The sequence below is a fragment of the Otolemur garnettii genome, unplaced genomic scaffold (assembly GCF_000181295.1).
Source record: "Otolemur garnettii isolate 467f Iridium unplaced genomic scaffold, OtoGar3 scaffold00057, whole genome shotgun sequence".
Taxonomy (NCBI): domain Eukaryota; kingdom Metazoa; phylum Chordata; class Mammalia; order Primates; family Galagidae; genus Otolemur; species Otolemur garnettii.
In genome coordinates, this window is record NW_003852452.1 from 4,199,684 (window position 1) to 4,212,103 (window position 12,420).

The window sequence follows — 12,420 nt, forward strand, 5'->3', positions numbered from 1 at the left end:
TTTGTTAGGATTCAAGAAAGGAAATCACAGTAAGCTAAGCCCATAGCATAAAAAGGACAGTCGTTAGTATAACAGCATTTTACGTGAAATAAAACGTCTCAATCCACCAGCAGAATTAAGTGATTTCCCAGACCCCATCCTCAAATGCTTCATGCACAGGAATGCAAAAACAAGTCATCAAATATTATTATTTCTATCCCACGCAAACTAAAATGTACCAAGTATTTATTGACATGAATATATATGTCTATTTACAGAGCTCGTATTTACCTTTATTCTTATTTCACGTTACTTAATAAAAATGTATCTGTGGAATGATAAATTTCGACATTGAAAACAATTTGGATGAATTGGTCGTACTAACGCTCGTCTCTTGTTTTCTCTGCTTTTCCCCCTTGCTCTCTCCCTTGACTCCTGACTTTACAGGGGGAAGAAAATAATAGTAATTTAGATTCATTTTTTTTGGTACATATAGTTTCGGTTTCCCCTCTGACTCCCTCTTCTTTCCGCCATCACCTCTGCAGCAAAGCCAGAGCCACGCTGGAAATGTGTCACTGTGTCTCGTTCTTTCACAATTTGAGCACCTCTGTATACAGAGGGTGCCAAAAAATGTACATGCATTTTAGGAAAAGAAAAAGCTGCATTAAAATTATAATCCTCAAGTCACCGTTCATTTCTGCCATCATAAGAGGGGCTCAGCGTGACCTGCATTCATCTTTTGTTATGGGTCATTTTGAATATCGCAACTTTATTGCAGATATCTCCTTTCTTAAAATGTGTGCGCATTTTTGGCACCCTCCGTACATCTCAGTTAGGCTTACCTAAGTCACCATTTACAATATCGAATAGAAAGAGCAGGTTGAAATAGTCAGCCTTTATAAGTCCACCGGTTACACCATACAAAATATATAGCCAACTGGAGAATTTATAGCAATAACATTTACGTATCGTGTTACTCCAAGGACCATCCAATTTATAAAGTGCCTATTGTGTATACGTAAGGAATAATCATCAATCATTTACATTAAACAGTGTCAACTGGCAAAACACAACTTTCCCCCTAAATTCCACACCCTGAGATGAATGAGGTTTTTCAAAGGAAGCATGCTAAAAAAAAAAAGCAAAAAAAATCAACTCCGATTCCTCCTAGGTGAAAAACATACCCATATATAGGAGCAGGTGTCTGTAGCATGATTTAGAATACCTATGGAACATCTCTGGAAAATATTAACTTTCTCTGCAGGAGAGAGATGTCCATGAAGGGAGCTGGGAATGTGGCAAGAACCCAAATCTGTCACCCACCTCAAGCTTTCTATTATTAATATTTCCTGCTCCAGAAAGAATGGATTTAAAACAAACAAACAGAAAACCTTCAGGCCCTATCGGACCAGTCATCTGACGTGTTTTCAGGCACTCGTGGAAAACCCGGGAAAGATTATTTAGTGTCCACTTTGTTTCAGGGACTCCCAGGGAGAGAAAAATCCCCGTCAGTGACCAAAGCGATCAGAGTCACAGAGTGAAGTTCAAATACATACGTGGATTTTCTTCTCTGTTTACTCTCAGCTCACGCCCTGTTCGGAAAGGCAGCTGTCTTTACAAGTCTATGTTTTGGGGTCCTGGTTTAAACTCACTCTTCTCCCTAAAAAGCCTTTGAAATGCATAATAAGGAATGGTTTCACAATTCACATCTATAAAAGCATTTAATCTTATCGGAAACTCACACCTACACAGCTGGACTGGACATCACAGAAGAAAAATATTATTTGGATTTCTCTCCTAGTGTTTTGGTCTTTTTCTGCCTTCAGACAGGATTACGGGGATGAGCTATTCTTCTGCCTTAACCTGCAGCCTTAAAAATAGCCATTGGCTTTTGTTGAGCCAAAGTTGAATACCAAAATCTTTCCTATATATCAGAATACATCTGTCCTTTATTCTTATAGAAGTAAGAAATTCCCTTCTCCTCCAAACTCTATTGATGACTGATATTACTACGGAGAGAGGAATTTCCCTGTCTGGGTCCAAATTAAAACAGAAGCTATGAACCAGAGAAAGGAACGTATAGGAAGTAAATCTCTAAGTCAAGGTTCAGGGACTGAACTACCTGCTTAGTTACAGACAACTGTGTAGAGAGGTGTTGTAATCTGGAAAGCAAAACAAAAACGTACGCACACAGAGTGGTCAGAGAGCTCCACCTCTCCACTGAACTAAGTCAGAAGTGCTGGAAAACAGAGGTGTGGGGAAGAGATGTTGCTTTTTTAAGAACATGTGAATCTGAATAGTCAGATACACGGAGACCTTTGCAGAAATATTTTGAAAACTGGTCATCCCCCCAGTAGTTGTATTTCAGGGGAATTCGTTGGCAGGAGAAAAAATGATGCAATTCTTCACAACTGGGAGTGTTAACTTCAACAAGGCACAGTAAGCAGTCACTCCCTTTTAGTCATAAATGGAAGGTTTTGGTTAAAAACCTATCCATTCACAAGGAACAGTGCTAACTTCAGAGGGTTTTCGTTTATGCCAAGAGACAAAAAGCAACACAATGTTCCTTTCTTCATTCGACAGATTTCTTCTTTAAAAAATCTGGTAAACATGGAATTCTTTCCCTTTCTGTTTTTTTTTTTTTTTCCAGACAGTCTCACTCTGTCACCCGGGGTAGAGTGCTGTTGTGTCATAGCTCACAGCAACCTCAAACTCCTGAGCTCCAGCAGATCCTCCTGCTTCAACCTCCCAAGTAGCTGGGACTATAGGCACCTGCTATGATACCAGCTAGTTTCTTTCTATTTTTAGTAGAGATGGGCTCACTGTCTTGCTCAGGCTGGTCTCGAACTCCCAAGCTTCCCAGAGTGCTAGGATCATTGTGCCCCTATGTTTAATATTTGCATTCACTTAAGAAGGAAAACTCCTGTTGTGCTGAATGAAGCAACTCTAAACTCCCAAGTAACTCCTTCTTGCTAGTAAACTGAGGAATCCATATAAAAATAAAGCAAAAATTATGCCTTCCATCTCGGTACTGCCTATTCTCATCTTCACCTTGTTAAAAGGTTATTTCCTTCCCAATATCAATGAAAAATAAATAACCCACTATGTAGGCATTTTAAAAGTACCCATATCTTCTGCTGATTGACCTGGTCTTTTACCAACTCTCTCTAAATTTCTCCATGAAAAATAATTATTGAGAAAATAACTGACTTTACCAAACTTACTATGTTCTAAAATAAAACATGGCTATGAAAAAAAATCAGTAAACCAACCAGCAATTTGGTCCAATTATCAAAAAATTATTTCCTTTACAAATGGCTTTCGTAGGCCTGATTAATACTTTTTCATAGAACTAAATTGAAGGGATTTCATATACGTACTGACATAGGTTCCTACAACCATTAAAAATTGTTATACCAATATTAGAAAACTTTCTTTTTAAACATAGGTCTTCTCATATTACCAGCATAAAGTTCATATCATGAATAAAATATTTGCCTGTTTTTCTTATACAAATAAAACTAAAGAAAGCCTTCCCCGCCCCAGGCTGAACTACCCATTTCCACTTTAGCCCATAGAAACAAAGTAACTTCTTTTTGTTCCTAATTTGATATTATCACTTCACCTACTAGTAACATTCATTTTTTTTCCTTTATTCAAGAAATATTCCTACTAATAATTCGTAATCCTAAATTGCTATGGATAATAATGCTGGGGGGTTTTGTTTGCTAACAAAAGGCATTTGTTTGTCAACAGAATGTATTAATTTGATGTCACTTTTAGAGTTTCCTAATCTAGATTAAAGATGGCTGACCAGAGACAACAGCCGCAAAACCATCCCATAAAGCAGGAAATGATTTCAATGAAAAAGAATAGGGTTTCTCAACCTAGAATTCACGGATTGCTAGGATATCCAAAAGCTTCAAGAATTATATGAAAATTTCACAAATATGTACCCATGGTGATTGTGGGGAGGACAGCAAACCATTCTAGATAGTGTCCAAATGGTTAAGAATACCCCATTTCCCTCTGGATACAAACTCAACGCCTAGTTCATAGAAAAGGATAATGCTGATTCTACCCTCTGCTCGGAGAGGGGCACACAGGATCATCAGTGATCTAATGAGACCAAGTTAGTTTAAAGAGACTTACAACAGGCGTCTTGAGAGAGACTGATCTGAAGCCTGAGAGGACGTTTCAGTTAAAGCAATGCTCCTGCCACCGTCGTGCTATCAAATGAAGCCAAAGACTAAGGCTGTATTGGTGGAGGCAGAAGACAGAGACAAATTTGAGTCCTGTTTACATTTTTGTCACCCAGAAGTCAGCTCCGTGCCCAGATTTCTCATGTGTTAATAAGCTACACGCACGACTTTCATACCACCGTCCTCCACATCTGCATAGCTGACTCCTCCAGCCGCGTTCTGGGACGCCTCCTATCGAACAGAAATTCCCCTCTGTCCTCTAGACTTCTGTCCATCCTACCTGTTTTATCTCATCACACACTGTCAAAATCATATGCCACATGTTTTTTATTAAATTAGTGCAGAGGAATTTGGTCAGTTTTCCAATCCTTTTAAATCAAAGCTTGGATAATACAGGATTGTTTTCTCACTCAGAGGAAGAGAAAGAGAGAAAGGGAGGGAAGAAAGGTGAGAGAGAATGCAAAAGGAAAAAGAGGAGGAAGAAATAAAGCCTTAAAAAACTACTGAGTATTCAGGCTTGGGGCCCATAGCACAGTGGTTACAGCGCTGGCCACATGCACCAAGACCGGCAGATTCAAACCCCAACCAGGCCTGCTAAACAACAATGACAACTGCAACAAAAAAAAATAGCCAGGTGTTGTGGTGGACACCAGTATTCCCAGCTACTTGGGAGGCTGAGGCAAGAGAATCGCTTAAGCCCAAAGAGTTTGAGGTTGCTGTGAGCTGTGATGCCAGGGCACTCTACCAAGGGCAACATAGTGAGACTATGTCTCAAAAGAAAAAAAAACTAAGTATTCAAAGAGAAAGTCAAACAGTAAGTTTCATTTAATGGTGAAACAAATTGAGATGTTGTTTAGACACATACAAGAAAATAAATTTTGGTTAAACAAATATCTTTAACACAGATTAGTAGGAAAGGATTTTTATGCATTCTGATCTCAATTCCAGCCAGACTTAGCTGACATAATTATGGGGCCCCTAAAAGTAACTGCTGGGGCTTAGAAGCACTTGCCACTTCCTTTGAACTGGCTCTATAAATGCCAAGCGTGAGTATTTTAAATTAAATGAATAGATTAATAAACATCTTTGGAATATCCATCATTAAGGCTGATTTATGTTCTGTTGCCAGCAGTAATTCAAAGAAATGCCATGCTATTCAAAAAATACTGCACGGTGTTCTCCACGCTTTGCCAGTGTTATGACACCATGTAAGTATGACAATATCTATATTCTTTTGCAGTACTAACTATACACAAAAGCCAACAGATATTCCACTCATATTTATAACTCTGATGAATGGCCTTTCATTTGTAAATTTACAGTGTATCCATAATTTCTTTAGGGAACTGAGAGGTTCATTCAAAAAATTGCCACAACATTTATCTATGCAAAGATGATGGATATGGCTTATGTAATTAAATGCTTCTAAAAATTAAAATCATATTGCCAAGAAAAGAGACATGTACTCTCCTAGTTTGCTCACATTTCAAAATGAGCACTCTCAGCAGTTATGAGGCTTAATCTAGATAGTGTATTAATACACTTATTAAATATGCCCAAATAAATTGTTATTAGGGTCACGTAGCAACTTCACAAACTACTAGATGTCAAGTTCAGTTAAATTTCTTATTTCATTTTCTAATTCTATTCCCCTATATTAAATTATAAAATGTACACAGTATCATTAGAATATAATATTGTCTTTCTTTTTTTTTTTTTTTTTGTGAGACAGAGCCTTATTATGTCACCCTTCGGTACAGTGCCACAGAGTCACAGCTCACCGCAACCTCAAACTCTGGGCTTAAGCAATTTGCTTGCCTCAGCCTCCCAAGTAGCTGGGCTACAGGCACCCACCACAACACCTGGCTATTTTTTGGTTGTGGTTGTTGTTGTTCGGCAGGCCCAGGCTGGGTTCGAACCCACTAGCTCCAGTATATGTGGCTGGCACCTTACCCACTGACCTACAGCTGCTCAGCCAAGGAATATAATATTTCTTGCTCGTAATTACTGTATTGAACTATATAGAATTTAGTTCTTCAGGACTACTCTCAGCATACTGCATGGTTCACTGTAATTACAAACTATTATAATATTTTTCTTCTTCTTTCTCTGTAAGCCTCACAATGCTGAAATAAACTGTTACAATTTTATCAGGACTCAAAATGTGTATTTTGACAAAAATTAACATGAACTAAGCACAGATACCTATTTGATCCCAATGTAGACTTTGCTCATTTGGAGAAACTGATGAAGAAGAAAATGATGAAAGAGAGCTGCTATCGTTCAACTAATTAATAAAAAGCAGAAAAATCAACGTGGTAGGTGTGGGGAAGAAACACACATTGCTCTGTGCAATTTCGGTGACATTTCTAGTCTCCTTTCATTGCCTTCAACTACACCAAGTACAGGCAGGGCATGAATGTGTAGGAAATACACACACGTCTCAGAGGCATTATTAAAAAGTAGCTCTACGCCTTAAAATCTAGGCTGGGCCCAGTGCTTCCCACCTGTAATCCCAACACTCTGGGAGGCCGAGGCAGGTGGACTGCCTGAGCTCATGAGATGGAGACCAGCCTGAGCAAGCCCAAGACCCTGTCTCTACTAAAAATGAAAAACTGAGGCAAGAGGATCTTTTGAGCCCAACAGTTTGAGGTTTCTGTGAGCTATGATGCCACAGCACTCTACCCAGGGCAACACAGTGAGACTCTGTCTCAAAAAAAAAAAAAAAAAAAAAAAAAGTCTATGCTATTTCAATAAAATCTGTAAAAATTGAAGCTGAGTTTAAATAATTGATCTGGTTACATGTGCAACAATGTCCAAATTATCAACTTCCTTCAGCATTAGCACATTTTGTAAGAAAGGAAAAAAAGGAAAAAAATGCTCCAAATGTTTGCAAAATTTGTGTGCGAAACATTTCTCAGATATTTGCCTATGTTACGCTTAAGAAACATATTGAAAATAATAAAATACACATTTGACATACCCCAGTGGATCGCTAACTCCTTGAGGGCAGGAACTTATTTTTCACCATCTTTGGGTCACCAAAGGCCAGCACAGAACCTGGGATAAAACAGACACCCTATGAGTGGGTTTGGACGGACGAAATGATACAGTGTTGATGACAATCTATTTGAAAGGTCTAAGTTCAATAAAATAACCATTCTCTATAGGAACCTTCTTCATCTATATTATTATACTTAAAATATACATTAGAATTGATATATTATTACATTACTAAAGGAGTAGTATACATTCTTAAAAATTTAAATGACAGCTTCATTCAGTTCTAAATGTTTATGGTATTCCATACTATTATAATCTTTGGTTTTGGAGGAAGCAACCCAGTGAAGTGTTTGAGACCATGTCCTTGACGTTAGGCTAACAGAGGTCTGAATCCAGGTTCTGCCATTTACATTTACATGGTCTCAGATACATGACTTAATCTTGCTAAATCCAGCTGTCTGTAAAATAAGGATAATTATAGATCTTTCTAATAATGTGGTTCAAAGGACTAAGTCTCAATGCTTAACGTACTGCCTGACACAGCACACTGTCTTGCGTTTCCTCTCCCTCTTCATCAGTGTAGTGAAGAATTAAACTTGCCCAGAAAGAGATGGGCATTTTCCTTTGGCTCCTAGGAGGCAATTTCCTGAAACTCAAATGTCATGGGAATGTCTTTGCTTGCCTGAAGGCTTTGGCCACTGAACAGTCTAACAATGCGATTTATGATGGGTGGTTTGAGTTTTGCCTCTAGGAGGGAGTGGAAACTAAAGGTATCAGCCCAATTCCAACATCCAAAAGGCATAGAGACTAAAAATCAGCCACACAGACTGTAGATGGTCAAGTCCCATTAAAACCTCTGCCACCCCAGGCTCAGGTAATCTCTTTCCCGGTCGGCCATGCTCTGTGCATATTTATACACGTCAATGCCAAGACAATAATGTGTCCCGATTTTAGGGTGAGAGAACAACAGAAGTTCCATGTTATATAATTCCCCAGAATCTATCTCAGTATTTCTTCCCCTCACTGATGTTAATCTGTATCCGTTTCCCATAATAAACTGTAACTGTGAGTGTAACAGCTTTTAATTAGTTTTGGGAGTCTTTCAAGGAACATGTCAAACCTGAGAATGATTTTGGGAACCCCCTCCACTTGCAATTGGTGTCAAAAGTGAGGGTAGTCTTGTGTGGAGAACTGGCTCCTTGTAAGTTTGACCCCTACTGACTGTCTAGTTGGTTAAACTCCCCCACCTTTCTTTAAATTCAGAAAGTCCGTAAGACTTTGAAAGATAACTTTACCACTCAAGTAGACTTAACCAATACCTCACTGTTAAAACTCATTTTGACTTGATAGTATTTTTGTATAGATTATATGCTGATGCTTCTTTCTTCTCACACAAACAGTGAAAGCCACCCCCTCTCTTTATTTGCAATAATATGTATAAAAATACTGTTGAGATGTGGGTTTGGTTTTCTGTTTGTTTCAGGGTATTTGTTGTTGTTGTTCTTTGTTTTTTGGTAATAGCAACAGATTAAGTCACACACAAGTAAAAATTTCTAAAGGTTAGTTATAATAGACTTGGCGCCTGTAGCTCAGCAGCTAGGGTGCCAGCCATGTTCACAGGAGCTGGTGGGTTCGAATCCAGCCTCAGCCTGCCAAACAATGGCGACAACCAAAAAATAGCTTGGCACTGTGGCGGGTGCTTGTAGGCCAGCTACTTGGGAGGCTGAGGCAAGAGAATGGCTTAAGCCCAAGGGTTTGAGGTTGCTGTGAGCTGTGATGCCAGGGCACTCTATCCAGGGCTACAGCTTGAAACTCTGTCTCAAAAAAAAAAAAATGTACATATATACGTATATATGTATATATATATATATATTAGTTATAATAGATCTATCAAAGTCAGATGTAAGAAAATTAACATCATCAAAAGATATATTGGTTTTTAAGCAAAATAGTCATGAAATAATGTATTTCTTAAGTATCTCCTAAGTGCTTTGGTTGCACTATTCAAGAGCTTGTTTGTGAACTTGTTAAAAGATTTGTTTATGAATAATAACTTGATAGGCAGAAGAGTAAGACATCCCCTAAAATCTCCCCCTAAGTGCTGAATATGTTTTGTATAATCCCTAGGAATATGATTATAGTGAATCTTATTCCCACACATATATACAAACATATAATATATAACACATAGAACTCTAAGATTATTTGGATGGATCTAATCTGATCATGTATTTTCTAAATCTTAGTCTATAAGTCTAAGAAAAAGGAATTGTTAATTGTTAAACAATTGTTAATTGATTTAACAAATCAATTAATGTTTTCAGGACAGAAGGGGCCACATGGCAAGGAAAATAGCGTCTAAGAGCAACCTCTGTTGATAGCAGAAAGGAAACAAGGACCTCTGTCCTATGACCACAAAGGGCTGATTTCTGCCCTCATCAACAATGAATTTGGAAGCAGATTGTTTTTTTCCCAGAGCTACAGACAAGAACTCAGCTTGGCCAAACTTGATTTCAGCTTCTTGATACTCTGAGCAGAAAACCTTGCCAGACTTCTGACTTTCGGAACTGTGAACTAGTAAATGGGCCTTGTTTTAAGCCACTAAGTTTTGTAATAACTTGTTGCAAAGGAACATAGGATTCTGCAAGTCTTTTTTTTTTTTTGGTCTTGTGTTCAGTCTTACCCTCTGAAAACAAGAATCACTTATGGGCTATGTTTCATTCACCGTATAATGACTATTATACAGTGACTATTCCCAATACTGACAGTTCATGGACCCACCGGGAATTACCAATGCAAAACCAGGTACTAGGCTGCATTCACTGCCTATCCAACAGATCATGTGGAAGACACAACCGTCCATCTCCTAGAAAGCATTGAAAAGGCAGCTCTTCAACATGCAGTGAATGACTTCCAACTTTGCTAGGCCTTTTTAAGGGATGAAAGTAGGTAGGGATCGTTCCCTCTTGAAGTAAACTTTAAAAACTATCATCTGTTCAGTGCCGTGTACAGAACTTCTAACTACTTTGGAGTAAGGTTGGGGGTCATTTAAAAGAAATCTCTTCCTGGAGCTTTTGGAGACTATCTTGAGTATATTACTACAGTTGCCCCTATCTCATTCTCTTTCTGTGCACTTACTACAATGCAACCATATTTGTTTTTATATAAAACATAAATCTTATACTATGCCCCGGCTTAAAATGGCCAACTTCAATGATCTTCAGGAAAAACTCATTCATTCACTGTGTACTATTTAAGTGTGTATGGTATGCTCCAGTCTATGTTAGGAGATAGAGATATAATGGTGTGTGAGATAGACAAGGTCTTCAAGCTAACTCGGGCCTTGCTTCTCTGGAAAGCCTTCTGACCCTTTCAGGGAAAATGAGGAGTCCCTTCTATGCCCCCACAAAACACCATATCTAATCATATACCCAAATTTATCATGGTGTATTAAAATTACATAGAGGGCCAGGCATCGTGGCTCACACCTGTAATCCTAACACAGGCCACAGTGGGAGGATCCCTTAAGCTCAGGAATTTGAGACCAGGCTGAGCAAGAGTGAGCCCCTATCTCTATTAAAAACAGAAAAATTAGTCTGATATTGGCAGGGGGGTGGGGGCGCATCTGTCGTCCCAGCTGTTTGGGAGGCTAAGGCAGTAAGATGGCTTGAACCCAGAGTTTGAGGCTACTGGGATCTAGGCTTAATGCCATGGCACTGTGGCCTGGGTAAAAGAGTGAAATTCTGTCTCAGAAAAAAAATAATAATTGCCTGTGGTTCCATGACTGCATCTTCTATTAGCAGAATACGGGGAGAGAGTTCCAAAAGCACAAGCACCCTATGCCTAAAGTCAATAAATGCTTAGGAATGAGTAGGTCCTCGTGTGACAAGCTGAACCCGTACCTGATCCCTCCTGTCCTGCAGGCTATACAGGACACAAGAGCTGTCCGAAAGTATCCAGCCACACATATCTCTCCTTTCCATATTACACGGTGGGCTGCTTTCTAGACAGCCCTCGTATCTCCCTAGTGAAGGGACAGTATTCTAAGTCGGGAGGAGGAACGAGGCTGGGAGATAAAATAGTAAGTGTCCGTGAAGGGACCTGTGGCATTTGGTACATTTTAGGTATGCTGGGACAAGAATTCCTCTTCACCCCCATGCCCACTGCCTTGATTATGAGCTCCTTGGGGTCCAGCCCCAAGTAGACACCAGAAGGCAAGCTGGGAACCAGACGTTCGAGAACCCTCACGGTGACACTGGAGTGATGGGCAGATTCTCCACCTACAATCAAACATTTTTATCCTCAGCTGAGAATACTTAGTGCGTCCTTCCATGCTTATGAGGGGCAGGCAATAAAATGGAACATTTATATTTCAGATAAATATCAGCTACATACTAATTTTTAAATACAAGAAACAAGAACTAACATCAAAGTGAGAGCAGCTTTACGTTCTCATATATGGGTCCATGTCTTGGTATTTTAAGATAATCTTCCAAGGTCTCCAAAAAATGTTTAAAATGAGTATTATTATTTAATAATGTATCAGTCTAATGTAGAAAACCATTATTTATATATAAATGGGAACATGTGCTACTTGGACTGAATTTATTACTAAATACAAAGGGAATGATGTAATTATCTAAATAATTAATTATTCCAAAGTTTGGATAGCTTGACATGCTGAGATTTACCATAAAAAATGACACCCAAATTTAAGATTTCTTCTTTTAATTCTGATAGCTTAGTGATTCATGGCAATTTGGTGAGTATGAGGAAGACAGTTTTCTTTTTCTTAAACATTTGCAAGGTATAACAAATAATTGGGTTAAGGCTATATTTATAACACCACAATAAATGGATTATTATTTTATTTATTTATATTTTTGGAGTCAGGATCTCCTTAATGTTGCCAGGTTGCCCTGGAACAACCCTGGGTTCGAGGTTACCTCCCACCTCGGCCTCAGAGTAGCTGGAGCTGCAGGTGATGCCATATTTTATTTTTTTGTTACTATTTTTGATTGACAAGTCATAATTATATTATATTTATAAAGTAGAATATGATGTTTTGATATAGGCATATATGCAGGTTATTAAACCATGACTCCATGAATATAGAAATAATTTACTTTTTAAAATTAAGGTGATCACACCTGTAACAGCTGTTACTTTCTGAAAGACCTTTAGACAGATGCGTTTCCATACCCTGTAAGTCTCATTCTTGCTGTCCCTCATCCCC

The 12,420-nt window shown here is 38.6% G+C and overlaps 1 protein-coding gene across 5 annotated transcripts in view; it reads right to left on the reverse strand.

Annotated features, from left to right (window-relative positions):
- SOX5 (SRY-box 5) overlaps positions 1–12,420 on the reverse strand; it is a 1,023,582-nt gene that overhangs the window by 837,788 nt on the left and 173,374 nt on the right. For all 5 annotated transcript variants that reach the window (XM_003792461.3, XM_012806794.2, XM_023514671.1 and 2 more), the window contains exon 3: positions 7,165–7,241. The gene's annotated coding sequence lies outside the window, so the exon portion shown is untranslated. The remainder of the gene's footprint in view (positions 1–7,164; positions 7,242–12,420) is intronic.